This window comes from Tamandua tetradactyla, chromosome 3 (genome assembly GCF_023851605.1).
Source record: "Tamandua tetradactyla isolate mTamTet1 chromosome 3, mTamTet1.pri, whole genome shotgun sequence".
Classification (NCBI taxonomy): Eukaryota; Metazoa; Chordata; class Mammalia; order Pilosa; family Myrmecophagidae; genus Tamandua; species Tamandua tetradactyla.
Window position 1 is genome coordinate 29,870,640 of NC_135329.1, and position 17,652 is coordinate 29,888,291.

At 38.2% G+C, this 17,652-nt stretch overlaps 1 long non-coding RNA gene across 1 annotated transcript in view; it reads right to left on the reverse strand.

The window, feature by feature from the left end:
• Window positions 1–17,652, reverse strand: part of LOC143677205 (uncharacterized) — a 95,858-nt gene that overhangs the window by 27,416 nt on the left and 50,790 nt on the right. The gene's annotated exons all lie outside the window — the stretch shown is intronic.

Genomic DNA, 17,652 nt, shown 5'->3' on the forward strand with positions numbered 1-17,652 from the left:
GCCAAAAGATGGAAGAAACCCAAGTGTACCTCAACCAATGAATGGATAACCAAAATGTGGTATATACATACAATGAATACTATTCATTTGTAAGAAGGATGAAATCCTGATGCATACAACATGGATGAAACTTGAGGACATTATATTGAATGAAATAAGCCAGACACAAAAGGCTAACTATTGTATGATCTCACTAATATGAACTAATTATAGTAAGCAAACTCATAGAGTTGAAATCTAGAATATAGGATGCCAGAAAATAGAATGAGGCTAGAGATGGGGAACTGATGCTTAGTGTATGCAGAATTTTTAATTAGGTTGATTGTATATGTTTGGGGATGGATAGAGGTGATGATAGCACATTATTGTGAGTGTAATTAACAGCACTGAATTATGTGTGTGAATGTGATTGAAAATGGAAGTTTAGGTCATGCATGTAACTAGGAGGAAAGCTAAAGGATAAAACATGGGACTATAATTTAGTGAACCTTGTTGTGGACAATGAACTTGATTAATAGTACAAATATAAGAATGTTCTTTCATGAATTAGAACAAATGTACATCACTATCACAAGGTGTTAACAATTGGGTGGTGTATGGAAAAAATACACCTAATACAAACTATAAGCTATAATTAACAGTAATATTTTAATATTCTTCCATCGGTTATAATGAAGGTACCATACCAATGCAAAGTATTTTTAATAAGGATGTATAGGTAGTTTGGGGTTTTTATTTTTGGAGTAATGAAAATGTTCTCAAATGATTGCAGTGATGAATACACAATTCTGTAAATAGATTGTGAGCCATGGATTGTAAATTTTGGATGGACTGTATGGTATGTGAATATATATCAGTAAAACTGCTTGTTAAAAAAATAAAGGCTTATAGTTAAATATGCCATGTTTCTGCAAAAGAATTCCAGAGAATGAACTCCAGACAGAGGAGAGGAAGGATTTTTAGATAAAAGGAATTATAGCTTATGTTTCTCTGAGTACATCAATTTGCTAACTAATTTCAGTGCTATAGTAATGATTGCAAAAACAGAAGCCAATTTCTGGCAGCCACATGGTGCAGTCTTTGGAATTTTCAGGAAGGGATTGTTACATTGAGAATGCAAGTCAATTATCCTAGTCATTATGGTAAGGGTTCATTTGGAATTCACTGGGCCGTATCTTCCTGTTTCTTAGTATGGATTGTCATTTTTTGCTAATGTCTAGGTATTTGATTATCTTGATGAGTTTTACTCTGATGTTCGGTTTCTCTGTCTTGCCTAGGGATTGACTGGCTTTGTGTTATGGCTCTTCTTTGGTTCTTAGTTCAACTTATCCTAGATCTTTAGAATTTCCCACGTTTAATTGGTGAAAACAGGGCTAGGGACCCACGAATGGGGTGCAGATCACTTCCAAAGGTCTCTGGGAAAAGGGACAGGAAAAATGCAAAAAAAAACCTCTGCCTGCATGCCACACACACCCCCTCCCTCTAGCACACACACACACACATTGCATGCCAAAAGTGCACTTTCCTGGCCTGCCCAGTAGATTGTGCTCTTCTGTAAACCTTTCCATGCAACAGAGGGAGTGTGTTTTTTCAACCTCCTTTAGTGGCATTGAAAAGGTGTTCATTGAAGTTTCTTCTCCCTGCAGGCTAGAACTGTGATATGAAGCCAGAACCTTGAAAGCAGGAACCTCAAAACTCACTGGTCAGAAGCCGCGCTCAGTACTAGACTATAGCTCCTCCGCCCCTTCCCTATTTTCTCTGCTCTCAGTTCGTGAAATCACACACAAACCTATTCGAGGCAAGCCTCCAGGGTGGGAGATGGGCTGTAGGAAGAATTCACTCACAGTTTTTTGCTGCAGCTTCTCAGTCTCCCCTCCTGCTCTTTCCTAGGTATTGTTCAATGCTCCCCGGCCTCCGAAGCCCAGAACTATTGATTCATACAGTTTCTGCCTGTCCACTAGCTGTTCTTCATAGGAGAAATGTGTCCTGTCACCCCACCCCACCCCATGCCGCCATCTTCTCTGGAACCTCCCATCAGTTTTTTTTACATGTTCCCCTCATTTTTGAACACGTCCTCACTCTCTAGCACAATATTTTACAATCTCATCTTATACTTTCATTGCCCCAGCCCTGGAACTCGTTATTTGACCAATGAATGCTGGTTGCCTTAGTGAAGAATAGCTTACAGATCAAGATATGGAGGCTTATTGCATTCATTGCTATTGGAGTGTCACTGCTTCTACGCTGCCAGTTGACAGAGCTAGGAAACATATGTATACATACAGGCACATAAACCCAGACATCTATCTATCTATCTATCTATCTATATAGATTGATTGATTCAAAACATGGATTCACGATACCTTTGGACTGGATTGAATACTGTCCCCCCAAAATTCGTGTCTACCTGAAACTTCAGGATGTAACCTTATTTGAAAATAGGGTATTTGCAAATGCAAATAGTTTAAGGTGTGGACATACTGGATTAGGAAATTATGCAGTATGGTATTTGGCAGTACCCAAATCCAATATGACTAGTGTCCTTATAAGAAGAAGGAAATTTGGACAGGCGACACCCACAGAGGAAAGATACAATGTGAAGACTGAGGGAGATATTGGTACTATGCTGCCACAAGTCAGGGAACACATAGGCTACCAGATACTGAAAGACGCAATGAAGGGTCCTCCTCTAGAAGCTTTGGTCTCACCAACATCTTCATTTTGGGTTTCTAGCTTCCAGAACAATGATAGAATAAACTTCTGTTGTTTCAAGCCATCCAGTTTTTGTGGTAATTTGATTTTACAGCCCTAAGAAACTAATAAAGATTTTCAATTCCAATCCAGTACCACAGAGGTTCATCTTGCCTTAACATTTCCCACGTATCTTGCTCCTTTTTCTGAAAGTGAGTAACATAAGGCTCATTATCCTCAATATATTTATTCATTCATTTGTATCAATCTCCCAAATTGCCAGTCATCTTCTTGTCCCTAACTACTTCCTCAGTCACAACACTGGGGTTTCACTTTCTTTCTCTGCCCCTGCTGACTTCTCTATTAACTGGACCACTATAAATGCTCTAATAAGAATATACCCCAGGCTAGATAAAGCAAAAACAAGGATACCAATCAGAACACCAATTTTTTGACAAATTGTATGTGGACTGTGAGAATAAAAGAAATCAAGGAAGATCAAAGTGTTTGGCCTGAAAAATGGAGTTGTCCAGTACTGGGATGGAGAAGAATTCAGGAAGAGCTGGTTTGGGGGAGGATATCTCAAGCGTATTGTAGGATGTAAGTTTTAGGTGCCTATCAGATATCTAAGTGGAGATCTTAAATAGGAATCTGGATATAGGTCTTGAGTTCAGGGGCAGAGTCTGAGCTAGGAATGTAGATTTGGTATGATGGTTAAAGCCATGAGGCTGGATGAGACCACCTTAAGAGTGAGTATAGGTAAAGAAGAGAAAAGGGCCAAGGACTGATCTGTAGGGCTACACCAATATTTAGAAGTTGAAAAAATGGGAGGAAACCAGTAAGAAAGATTGAGAGTGACTGGAAAGGTCAAAGGAAAACCAGGTGTTATATTGTCCTGGATGCTAAATGAACCAAGTTTTTCAAGAGGAGAACGTGATCAAATGTGCACCTGTGCTCCTAAGTCAAACAAGATGAGGTCTGAGGAATGACCATCTATTTAACAACAAAGGTCAGGTTCAAACGAACGATGTTGGTAGAGTGGTGGGAATGAAAACCTGTTTAAGACTGGAATAAGAATGGGAGAAGAGTATAGGCAACTGTTTCAAATTTTACTGTAAAGAAAAGGAAAGAAATGAGCTGAACAGAAGTTTGTTTTTCACAACGGAAGAAATAATAGTATGTTTATATGCTGATGAGAATTATCCAATAAAGAGGGAAGAACATTTGATGATGCAAAAACGAGGGGAAAATTGCTGGAACAATGTGCAGAGTAGGCAAGAAAAGGTAGGATCTAATGCATAAGTGTAGGAATTGTCCTTGGCTAGGTGTGAGAATAGTTTGTCTAATGTAACAGACGTAATGCAGAGTTATGTGGGAGCAGTATGCGTAAGTGGGTGGTGACAAAAGCTTGAGGCAATTCTCTTTGTATCAATTTTCAGAGTGGAGTAGAAAGTAAATTCATTAACTAAAGCTGGAGATTGGGGAGGGGTTTTGGAAGGTTAAGGAGATAAAGTATGAAATCATCATCTGAGAGAATGGGAGGAAGAGAGAACTAGGGAAATAAAGTATACTTGCTTGGCAGCATGAAGACCCCACCTGAGATTAGTGATCTTGAAATTAATCAGTCAAAATAGTTGTGGAATTTTCCTCGCTTTGTATAACTGCATGGGTGGAGGTGACTGTGCAGTTCTTGCAAGGTGATTAACCCTAAGGTTAGTTGGTGATTAAAATGATACTAAGAATTTTTGTTTACTTTCTGTTATAGCTTGTATCTTATAATTGATGCTAAACCGAGCTGCAATTTGGTGAAGTTATGTTCTATTTTATTTTGTTTATTTATTTTTCATGCAAGCAGTGATAAGTTTACAGGAAAACCGTGAGAAAGTACTAAGTTCCCATATACCATACCACCCTCCTTCCACACACACAGTTTTCCCTGTTATTAACATTTGCGTGGTACAAAGTTTGGTAACTTTGTTATAAATGATGAAACAAGATTATTATATTATGCATAGTTTACATTAGGTTTCACTCTTTGTGTCATACATTTTTATACAGGTAACATATATAAAACCAAAAACTAATCTTTTTAGCCATTTTCAAGTATAAAATTCAGGGGTGGTAAATACATTCATAATGCTGTGCAACCGTCACCACCATCCATTACCAAAACTTTTCTATCACCCCAAAGATAAATTCTGTACTAATTGAGCATTAATTCCCCATCCTCACCCCCATCCCTAATAACCTGTATTCTAATTTCTGATTCTATAAATTTGCATATTCTAATTATTTCATATAAGTGAGATCACACAATATTTGTCCTTTTGTGTCTAGCTTATTTCATGCAACATGATGTCTTCAAGGTTCATCCATGTTGTCGCATATTTGGAAGCTTCATTCCTTTTTACAGCTGAATATTTCATCACATGCTATGATGGTGTGAAACTGTTATGTGTCCCAGAAAAGTCGTGTTCATTTAATCCAATCTTGTGGCAGCAGACTTGTTGTTTAGGGTGGGACCTTTTGATTGGATTGTTTTTCTGGGGATATGACCCCACCAGTTCAAGGAGAGGTCTTAATCCATTTGCTGGAGTCCTTTAAGTGTCCTTTATTCATGGCCAAGAGGAGCCAGACATAAATACCCTGGGTGCTAAATAAGGACTGACAGAAATAGCCGGAACCTAGAGAGAGTCAAGGGAAGCTAAGAGATGAAATCCAGAGTTAGCCCCAGAGAAGCTAAATTAGGGCCTACATATGCTTTGAGAGAAAGCCATTGGATTCAGAAGCTGGAAGCAACAAACCGAGAACTTGGATGCCAGCCATATGCCTTCCCAGCTGACAGAGGTGTTCTGGATGCTGGCTGCCTTTCCTCCAACAAGGTATCCTCTTGTTGGTGCCTTAATTTGAGCATTTTCATGGCCTTAGAACTGTAAATTTGTAATGTAATAAATCCCCTTTGTAAAAGCCAATTCATTTCGGGTTATTGCATTCCAGAAGCTTTAGCATACCAAAACACATGCATATACTACATTTTGTTTATCCATTCTTCTGTTGAATTGGGGGAAACTGTTTTCCACAGATTAAATCTTATTTTAAAAATTCTAGCTAAACTTAAACATAATAATATATATTTTTATTGCTAGTGCTACTCATCATTTAGGTGCCCAACCATCTCCCCTTCCTGTCTAGCAGTTTTGCTGTGGGTCTCCGAAGATCTACTAGACAAGATGTTCTCACATTTCTCTTTTTAAAAGCACAAGTGATTCTGGTGCATATGATCCAAGGACCACACAAAAAACATTCTCCACATCATGGATTCTTGAATTCCCTAGGCAACAAGTAAATCCTATGTAACACAGATAGACAAATAAGCAGGTGATGGTGAGTTGTTTTTAATGCTTCCCTAGTTTTTCTTCTGCCCCTTTACTGCAGAATCCCTTGCTCTACACATTGTATGGCATGGCATTGCCTGTGCCATGGGGTGGGCAAGTGGAGAATATGCAGAAACTGGCCAGCAAGACTAGTAGGTGGGGTACAACTCTGGAGGGGTGACAGGGAGTTTTGAGTCAGCTTTCCTAATGAGCATCACTTGTTGACTGACTGGAGAGGAGGAGCTCATTATTTGCTTTTGGCCCAAAGCCTTCTCTTGGGCAATTGTAAATGAATGGATGCCATCTGGCTTCCACATTCACCTCAGTGGAAAAAAAAAAAAGAAAAGTTCATCAAATCAAGAGTTTAGTTTTACACATCTCATTGAAGAGGGTCAGATTCGTTGGAAGGAAGCTTGTAAGGCTGTTTGGCACAGAATTTTCACACTTGATCTATTTCTTTCTTCCTCAACCCATTACCCCTGCCCAGCCCACCTTGATCCCTTGAATGGGGACATTGTCAGCTCCGTTGTCCAAAACAAAGCCTCTATTCTTTTGAGCAATACCTGACCCCAACCCCAGCTCCCCATCATCCAAGATTAGGAAATATAACCCCTAAGAAAACAACAGGAAGTTAAGAATATTATGTCAGGAGTCCCCATTCCTGTAAAGGGGCTGGCCTAATCCAAAATTCATTTGCTGTATTTTCCTGCTTCAAACCCTTTACCACCCTACAGTACTCTTTTCTCGTAGCTCATCTCTTGATAAGAACCCTAGAATGAAAACCCTAGAGCCAAACCTACATGTTTGCAGTTGAAATTTAAATTGGGGGCTGGCCATGGTGGCTCAGCAGGCCAAGTTCTTGCCTGCCATGCAAGAGACCAGGGTTCGATTTCTGGTGCCTGCCCATGCAGGAAAAAAAAAAGGTAAATTGGAGAGTAAATTGGAATTTATGACTCCAACTCCAAAATGCCCTTCTGGCCCATTCTCAACAGACACCCCAAGGAAAGGAAACAGGCCCAGGTCAAAAGTTATATTTACATACTTTAAAGATTGCCACCTTCTTTATTATTATTATTATTAATAATAATAAAACCTTTGCAAAAGTACAAAAAGAGTTTCCCTTTATTCCTGCCCTACTGTTTATGTAGCCCACAGGTCCTTTAAGGGAGAGAGGCTTCAGCTGGTCTTTCTGACACCTTTGCTCCTGCTGTCTACTTCATGACACCTAGGAGCCCTAGTGGCCTCTGGACAGTTTCTCAGCTGACATTGTGTTAATTCAAAGTCTTCTGTTTTCATCTATTCAAAGCCTGTCATTATACAAGTAAGAAAATAGGGGCCTTAAAAGATAAATTACTTACCATATAACACTGCAATATATAGACTCCTTTTGCTGTTGTTCTAGAATTACTCTTATCAATATGTTTAAGACCATAGGGCTCCCTGTTAATGTAAGGAGTAAGCTTTACTAAGGAGAATGAAGGTGGGATGGGGAGATTAAGAAGCACTGAGGTATGTCAGTCTTCACAATTTAGTCTAGTGTTAATCATGGAATGGGCTGTGGTATATGAGAGGGATAGAAACTGATTTGACCCTTCTCTCTTGCTTTCTCCCTTTCCTTGTGTTTCTTTATATCCATCTCTCTGTCTTTCTGCCTCTCTGTCTCTTTCTCTTTGCTTTTGCTTCTCTATAGCCCTTTTTAGGCCAGTTTTTTTTTCTTAATATTTTTATTGTAACAACTTAACAAATATACAAACATTCTTGACATACAAACATTTCATACATGGTGCACAATCAATAGCTCACAATATCATCACATAGTTATGTATTCATCACCATGATCATTTTTAGAACATTTGCATCACTCCAGCAAAAGAAAGAAAAAAGAAAAAACTCCTACATACCATACTCCTTACCCCTCTCTCTCATTGACAATTAGTATTTCAATCTATTCAATTTAATTTAACCTTGGTTCCCCCTATTATTTGTTTATTTTTTATCCATATGTTTTACTCATCTGTCCATACCCTAGATAAAAGGAGCATCAAACACAAGGTTTTCACAACCACACAGTCACATTGTAAAAGCTGTATCATTATACAATCATCTTCAATAAACAAGGCTACTGGAACACTGTACTAAATTTTCAGGTACTTCCCTCTAGCCACTCCAATATGCCATAACTAAAAAAGGGATATCTATATAATGCATAAGAATAACCTCCAGGATAACCTCTCAACTCTGTTTGAAATCTCTCAGCCACTGACACTTTATTTTGTCTCATTTCACTCTCCCTCCTTTTGGTCAAGAAGTTTTTCTCAACCCCTTGATGCCAGGTCCTAGTTAGTCCCAGGATTTCTGTCTCATGTTGCCAGGGAGTTTTATACCGCTGGAAGTCATGTACCACATAGGGGGCATGTAGGTCAGTGAGTTCACTTCCCGTGCGGTTTAGAGAGAGAGGCCACATCTGAGCAACAAAAAAGGTACTCTGGGGGTGACTCTTAGGCCTACTTTTAAGTAAGTTTAGCCTATCCTTCACAGGGATACGTTTCATAGGGGTGAACTCCAAGATTGAGGGCTTGATGTATTGATTTGGTTGTTCCCACTGCTTGCAAGAATATCAGAAATTCTCCAGATGGGGAAGTTGAATATTTCCCACTTTCTCCCCATTCCCTCAAGGGGACTTTGCAAATACTGCTTTATTCACTGTCCAAATCTCTCTGGAATTTGTCAGGGCATAACACTAACCTTGACAAACCAACAAAATCTCATGCCTTATTCAAGATTCCATGTACTTAAGGTGTTCAATTAAACTGACCATACAAGTTAAATTAGAAAATACACCAGCCAAAATATAAATTTTGCACCAAATAAACATCTCTCTCTTTAGTCTCATACAGAAGTTGAAGTTGTAAAATATGGATGATATCATCCTTTGCCCAGTCTTCTGATATACCTTAGTCCTATCCAGATCAGCTTCATTGATATCTCTACTCTATGTCTGATCACTTTTTCAACTTTTTCAACAGTTCCTGTATAGGGTAGTGCTGACTTTCACAGCTTCAGAGATCTAACTCTAATAGACTAGGAGTTCTTAACTTATGGTTTGTGGATCCTGTGAGTATGTAAAAATATGTCTATTTTATGGAAAAAGGTCCAAAGTTTTTCATACTCTCAAAATGGACTGTGATGATTAAAAAACGAAACACTAGTCTAGACTTTGCCTCTTGTTCTAGTTTGCTAGCTGCCAATACACCAGAGATGGATTGGCTTTTTTTTTTTTTTTTAATTTTTTATTAATCAAAAAAAAGAAAAGAAATTAACACAACATTTAGAAATCATTCCATTCTACAAATGCACTCAGTAATTCTTAGTATCATCACATAGATGTATGATCATCATTTCTTAGTACATTTGCATCGATTTAGGAAAAGAACTAGCAAAACAGCAGAAAAAGATATAGAATGTTAATATAGAGAAGAGAATTAAAATAATAATACTAATAATATATATATATAAAAAGGAAAAAGAAAAAAACAAAAACAAAAGATACAAACACACAAACAAACAAACAAAAAACCATATTTCAGGTGCAGCTTCATTCAGTGTTCCAACCTAGTTACATTACACTTAGGTATTATTGTGCTGTCCATTTTTGAGTTTTTGTATCTAGTCCTGTTGCACAGTCTGTATCCCTTCAGCTCCAATTACCCATTATCTTACCCTGTTTCTAACTCCTGCTGGTCTCTGTTACCAATGATATATTCCAAGCTGATTCTCGAATGTCGGTTCACATCAGTGGGACCTTACAGTATTTGTCCTTTAGTTTTGGGCTAGACTCACTCAGCATAATGTTCTCTAGGTCCATCCATGTTATTACATGCTTCATAAGTTTAGTCTGTCTTAAAGCTGCATAATATTCCATCGTAGGTATACGCCACAGTTTGTTTAGCCACTCGTCTGTTTATGAACATTTTGGCTGTTTCCATCTCTTTGCAATTGTAGATAATGCTGCTATAAACACTGGTGTGCAAATGTCCGTCTGTGTCTTTGCCCTTAAGTCCCTTGAGTAGATACCTAGCAGTGGTATTGCTGGGTCGTAATCCATTCTGCCATTCTATGTCTTTTGATTGGGAAATTCAGTCCATTAACTTTTAGTATTATTACTGTTTGGATAATATTTTCCTCTACCATTTTGGCTTTTGTATTATATATATCATATCTGATTTTCCTTCTTTCTACACTTTACTCCATACCTCTCTCTTCTGTCTTTTCGTATCTGACTCTAGTGCTCCCTTTAGTATTTCTTGCAGAGCTGGTCTCTTGGTCACAAATTCTCTCAGTGACTTTTTGTCTATAAATGTTTTAATTTCTCCTTCATGTTTGAAGGACAATTTTGCTGGATATAGGAGTCTTGGTTGGCAGTTTTTCTCTTTTAGTAATTTAAATATATCATCCCACTGTCTTCTAGCTTCCACGGTTTCTGCTGAGAAATCTACACATAGTCTTATTGGGTTTCCCTTGTATGTGACAGATTGTTTTTCTCTTGCTGCTTTCAAGATCCTCTCTTTCTCTTTGACCTCTGACATTCTAACTAGTAAGTGTCTTGGAGAACACCTATTAGGGTCTATTCTCTTTGGGGTGCGCTGCACTTCTTGGATCTGCAAATTTAGGTCTTTCATAAGAGTTGGGAAATTTTCAGTGATAATTTCTTCCATTAGTTTTTCTCCTCCTTTTCCCTTCTCTTCTCCTTCTGGGACACCCACAACACGTATATTTGTGCGCTTCATATTGTCATTCAGTTCCCTGATCCCCTGCTCAAGTTTTTCCATTCTTTTCCCTATAGTTTCTGTTTCTTTTTGGAATTCAGATGTTCCATCCTCCAGTTCACTAATTGTAGCTTCTGTCTCTTTAGATCTACCATTGTAGGTATCCATTGTTTTTTCCATTTTTTCTTCTTTGTCCTTCACTCCCATAAGTTCTGTGATTTGTTTTTTCAGATTTTCTATTTCTTCTTTTTGTTCAGCCCATGTCTTCTTCATGTCCTCCCTCAATTTATTGATTTCCTTTTTGAAGAGTTTTTCCATTTCTGTTCGTATATTCAGCATTAGTTGTCTCAGCTCCTGTATCTCATTTGAACTATTGGTTTGTTCCTTTGACTGGGCCATATCTTCAATTTTCTGAGCGTCATCCATTATTTTCTGCTGGTGTCTGGGCATTTGATCAGATTTCCCTGGGTGTGGGACCCAGCTGGTTGAAAGGTTTTTCTGTGAAATCTCTGGGCTCTGTTTTTCTTTTCCTGCCCAGTAGGTGGCGCTCGTGGCGCTCGTCTGTCTGCACGGCAGTCGGCCTAGGAAACCGCGCGTGGAGGCGCTGGCCGCCGCCGCTTGGGAGAGTGCCGGTCCTAATTGCCCAGCTGGCCCAAAACGCCAAGCGTGACGGGAGGGCCCCGCTATCCAACGTTCCCAGTCAGACCGGGGAGCCACGTGCGTGGAGGGGACCCCAGTCGCCTGCCGCCCCGGCTGGGAAAACGCGCGCCCCTCGGGTATCTCACCGCAGCAGATTCTCCCTGCCCGTTCAGCTGTTCCAGAATGGGGTACGCTGTCTTTTTGGTCTCTGTCGTGACTCCGGGAGCTGTTTCGTATTGTTTCTGTTTCTTTAGTTGCTTTTCTGGAGGAGGAACTAAGACCCGCGCGTCTTACTAAGCCGCCATCTTCTCCGGAAGTCCTGATGGATTGGCTTTTAATAAAAGGGGATTTATTTAGTTAAAAATGTATAGCTCCTCAGAGGAAAGGCAGCTAACTTTGAACTGAGGTTCTTTCTTAGAGGGGAAGGCACAGGACGATCTCTGCTGAACTTCTTTCCAGGCCTCTGAGTTCCAAGAACTTTCCCCAGGGTGGTTCCTTTCCACACTTCTAAGGGCCTGGGCTGAGCTGCGAGTGCTGAAATGAAGTATGCTGAGCTGCATGGGTTGTGCTACAGTGAGCTCTCTCATTTAAGCATCCAGCCAATTAAATCAAACCTCATTCATTGCAGCAGGCACGCCTCCTAGCCGACTGCAGATGTAATCGGCAACAGATAAGGTTCAAATGCCATTGGCTTATGTCCACACCAATGGAACTAGGCACCTTCACCTGGCCAAACTGACACCTGAACCTGACTACCACACCTCTTTCTCTTTTCTGACTCTGTCTCTGCCCCTTTAAGGTTCTGACTATTGTATCATAACCACTAACATTTTTTTGTTTTGTTTTCACAAATTTAAAGTTTTATTTGCAAAGAATCAGCCCACCATAAACAAGTGTTACACACATGATGAAATACTGAATTAAATAATGTTTACCTCCCGTGTCCTAATTATGTCCCAGTCTTGCTTTCCTCTCTTCTTCTCTGCTCACCTCTAACGCCACCTCCCTCCTCCCAGCAATGTTAACAGCTTGGTGTGTATCCTCGCATAAAATTCTCCATATTCTGTTTTTTCTTTAATTTAAAATTTTTTTAAAACATAACAACAAACACAAACATTCTTACCATATGATCATTCCATTCTACATATATAATCAGTAATTCACAATATCATCACATAGTTGTGTATTCATCATCATGATCATTTCTTAGAACAGTTGTATCAATTCAGAAAAAGAAATAAAAAGAAAACAGAAAAAAATTCATACATACCATACCCCTTACCCCTCCCTTTCATTGATCACTAGCATTTCAATCTACTAAATTTATTTTAACTTTTGTTCCCCCTATTATTAATTCTTAATCCATATGTTTTACTCATCTGTCAAAAAGGTAGATAGAAGGAGCATCAGACACAAGGTTTTCACAATCACACAGTCACATTGCGAAAGCTATATCATTATACAGTCTTCAAAAAACATGGCTACTGGAACACAGCTCTATGTTTTCAGGCAGTTCCCTCAAGCCTCTCCATTACACCTTAACTGAAAAGGTGATATCTATTTAATGTGTAAGAATAACCTCCAGGATAACCTCTTGACTCTATTTGGAATCTCTCAGCCATTGACACTTTATTTTGTCTCATTTCACTCTTCCCCTTTTGGTCAAGAAGGTTTTCTCAATCCCTTGATGCTGAGTCCCAGCTCATTCTAGGATTTCTGTCTTACGTTGCCAGGAAGGTCCACACCCCTGGGAGTCATGTCCCACATAGAGAGGGGGAGGGCAATGAGTTTGCTTGTCCTGTTGGCTGAGAGAGAGAGGCCACATCTGAGCAACAAAGGAGGGTCTCTTGGGGGTGACTCTTAGGCCTAATTTTAAGTAGGCTTAGCGTATCCTTTGCAGGGTTGTTTCACATGAACAAACCCCAAGATTGGGGGCTCAGCCTATTGCTTTGGTTGTCCCCACTGCTTGTGAGAATAGCAAGAATTCTCCACTTGGGGAAGCTGAATTTTCCCCCTTTCTCACCATTCCCCCAAGGGGACTTTGCAAATACTTTTTTATTCACTGTTCAAATCACTCTGGGATTTATCAGGGCATCACTTTGGACAAATCTACAAAATCTCTTCCCTACCCAAAGTTCCATGTATTTATGGCATTCAATTAAGCTGTCTACATAAGTTATATTAGGAGCTGCACTAGTCAAAATATAAATTTTTGTACCAAATAAACATTTTTTGCTTTAGTCTCACATATAAGTTAAAATTTTAAAATATTAATTACCATCTATTTTCAATAACCTGCAGTATTGACATTTCTTTGTTCTTCCTCATGCTAAAACATTTTTTAATTTGTACATTTAATCATTATCATTGTACACTCTAGGCATTTTTAGATTATACCATCTTAGTCTTTATCGTCTATCTTTCCTTCTGATTTCCTTTGTGCCCCCAGGCCTCCTCCCTCTATCATTCTCACATTCAACTTCATTCAGTGTTCTAACATTATTGTATTACAGTTAGGTATTATTGTGCTATCCATTTCTAAATTTTTACAATCAGTCCCATTGCACAATCTATATTCCTTCGGTTCCAATTACTCAATATCTACCCTATTTCTATTTCTTGTTTGTCTCTGTTCTTAACTGAAATTCTCCAAGTTCATTAATGTTAGTTCGCATCAGTGAGACCATATAGTATTTGTCCTTTCGTTTCTGGCTAATCTCACTCAGCATAATGTCCTTAAGGTCCATCCATGTTGTTACATACTTCATAACTTTATTCTGTCTTACAGCTGCATAATATTCCATCATACGTATATACCACAGCTTGTTTAGCTACTCGTTTGTTGATGGACATTTTGGCTGTTTCCATCTCTTCGTAATTGTAAATAATGCTGCTATAAACATTGGTGTGCAAATATGACCACTCTCTTTTGTATTTTCACTCATCTTCCAGCCTGTCTTTCCCCTTCTCTGATGCCCTCTCTGTTTCTCCTTCTGTTTTGGCCTCCCTACCCCATACAATTTTCTTTCTATAAACTGGCCATAATATGAAACAGAATACTAATTGTTATTTGCTGAACTGAATTTAGTAATAAAGGTTTAGGTTCCCTAATTATGTACCAATCTTTAAAAACTGCTGAATTGGATATTTTATGTTTTTCTCTAAAAATTTTTCATGAGGGGTACTTACAGACAACTTTTTACTTGCCTGCGACTCAACTGACTTTTCCCCTATGAATCCATTTCTGTGAATGAGTTTTCTGATCTTGGTCCAGTTTGATATTTGGAACATTATGGCTCCCTCTAGTGTCATATTTTTCAATTGCATATTGCTTGGGTGAGGAAGGTAAGTAAAAAGGCAAGAATGGTATTTGAATGAATGAATAGGATCATTTTCAGCACATTGCTGGGCTGCCAGGACAGGTGGTAACAGAAAGTCAGAGAAAACAAGGAAAAGTCTGATACTGTGTCATCTGATTAATATGAAACCATTCATGATTTACCTGAATAATTATATAGACAGATCATCTTTGATGTTCAAGAGTACTGCTCACTATCCCACTTCTTGGTGTTCTGATATTTTGGTATATCAGTATTCCAATGTGCTGTTTCATTTTTCAGTACTAAAATACTAGTACTTTTGTTGGCATAATTCTGGTACGTGGCATTTTTTTAATCTAAAGCATTTACATCTTGAGGTGTATTGAGAGAGTTAAACACTGCATTAATTTCTCAAGGAAATAAAGGTATACTCATCTGGAAAGTGTTCTTTTATGCCTATAATGTTCAAGAAAAGGAAGAAAATGATAATTGATAAAGAATCTCTTGCAATAATGTATCTTGTCTTTCAAAGACTTTTGAACAAGCAGAATGTGACTATGACGGTATTGAAACAGATATGCTAACTCTGTGTTAGAATCACCAGTTAGAAGATAAAAACAATCCAGATGAAAACTATAACTCAGAGTCAATAAAATGATTGCAGTTCCTGAAATTGAAAAAACATGGAAAAAAAAGTTGTTCTAAAAATATGTTTTAAAGTAATAAAACAGAACAAATGTATTATTTGCTGGTAGATTCACAGGAAAATATTTAGAGACAGTTTATAACTGTTGTTTTCTCACTTTCTCCCAACCAATATAGAGTCAGAAAAGGCCTTTTCTGTAACTGGGAAAATTTGTACAAAATACACTTATAACTGAACAATGATATTATTAAAGCATTTTGTTTTTTAACGTTTCACTTTGTAAAAGCTCAAATTACATTATCTCATTTTCAAGTTTTCATGATTAATTATTTTCATTTTTATTATTTTAGTTAATAAAATATCATCTAAAATATATATATTACTTGATGTTTCTATGTTTTTAATTTTTGAATTTTAAATGTATTAAACTTTTATTTCACTATATTTAATTTCATGAATTCTGAATTTAAAAAATAAAACATATGTGCTAAGCACTGCTCTAAATGCTTGACACATATTGACTCATTTAGTCCTCATAACGATTCTGTTATCATCTCCATGTCACAGATTGAAATATGGAATCTGATTCCAAAATCTATGCACTTAAACATTATGTTACAACTGCTTCTCCAAAAATCAAAATATAGTTATTTCAGTACTACATGAAATAAATATCAGTATTTATGCTTCACACCAGGATTGTAATCACCAATCCAAAAGAAATATATTCCAAGATTTTCACAAATTCCTTTGAGATATAGCTTATAGATTATTAGCCAGGATCACTCAATACTTAAAAGATTCACTTACAAATTTTACAGACAAGTGAGTAAGAGCATACAGAGGAATGCATATCTCATTTATTCCTTACAACAACCTGTGATATAGGGGCTATTATTCCTGCCAACAATAAAGAGTCAAAGATTTTAAAACTGGGAATATCATTCCTGTGGTGTATAACTGAACCTGATCATCTTTCACACAACTGTGTATTTACATTACTTCTGCGTTCAATGAATGTGATAAGAGAAAAGGGTATAAAAGTGAAACAGGAAATAGGGAAATCCTGCCCAAAGGGCATGATCTCTATTTTTGCCTTTAGATAATAGCAAAATCTTACCTTGATATTTAGAGATTACATGATAATCCAAGTTGGGATGTCTGTTATCAGTCCAAAGAGATAAGGGGGGGGCAGTGGGGTGTGTGGCATAGATAGGGTTTCCACTATTACCGTGTTTCCCCCCTTAATTCTTTCTCCTCAAACTCTCCTCTTTCTTCCACTCAAAGCCCCATATCCAGGCCTCCTTATGTTTCTCTTAACCCATGTTTCCTATATCTCTGTTACCCTCTCTATCCCACACAAATCTCCACATCTCTCCTCATGCCCTCAAATATCTTCATCCAGTCTCTCTTTCAGCCCTTCACTCCTTTTCCCACTTTTCAAGAGCTCCATAATCTAGTCCTTCCTTCTCTTCCCATGGGCCTCTCCCTTCTCACAAACCCTTCTCCTTTTTCCTCTTTCTCTCACATCTCTCTTCTATAATACAAAGTCTGTTTGAAGTAGGAAACTGTCCCTGAGAAGTTAGGATTTGGGAATCTTCAGTCAAAAAGCCTAGTATAATCCTGCCTTAAAATCCAAATTAGATTGATTTGAATACCTATTGCATGCCTTGAGGAAATCTAGCAGCTTGCCCTCATTTCTTTGATTTCCTAACTCGGAACCCTTGCTTCCAGTATTATTTAGCTTATGAGTTTTACCACCATTCTATAGTACCATGATCTGCCCTATATCAACTCAGAAATGAGATTCAGCTTTTCTCTCCATTTCCACGGCAAACCTATTTACAGGTGGCATTTGTGTGAGGAATAAGCAACTGAATTTTCAGGAGCAGGTTGGAGGAGCAGGTCACAATGCTTCAAGACAAATCGCTTCAAAATTAAATCAGGCTTTCTGTTCTTAAAAGTTCTTCAGCCAGGTTGCTAATGGCTGTTGGTCATTTCACCCACTTATTTTTCTGTCCTCATGGCATCTTAACAACTCTCTTTTCTCCCTCTCTTCCCTTCCTATCTTTCCTCACGTGCTTTCCCCAGGTATCCCTGGGGACTAAACATTTGTTTTTCTCTGTTAGGCCAAGTAATTCAATGTGCTAGCCCACTATTTCTCAAACTGAGTCATAATCCATTAATGAGTAGTGGATCACAACCAAATTTTCTTT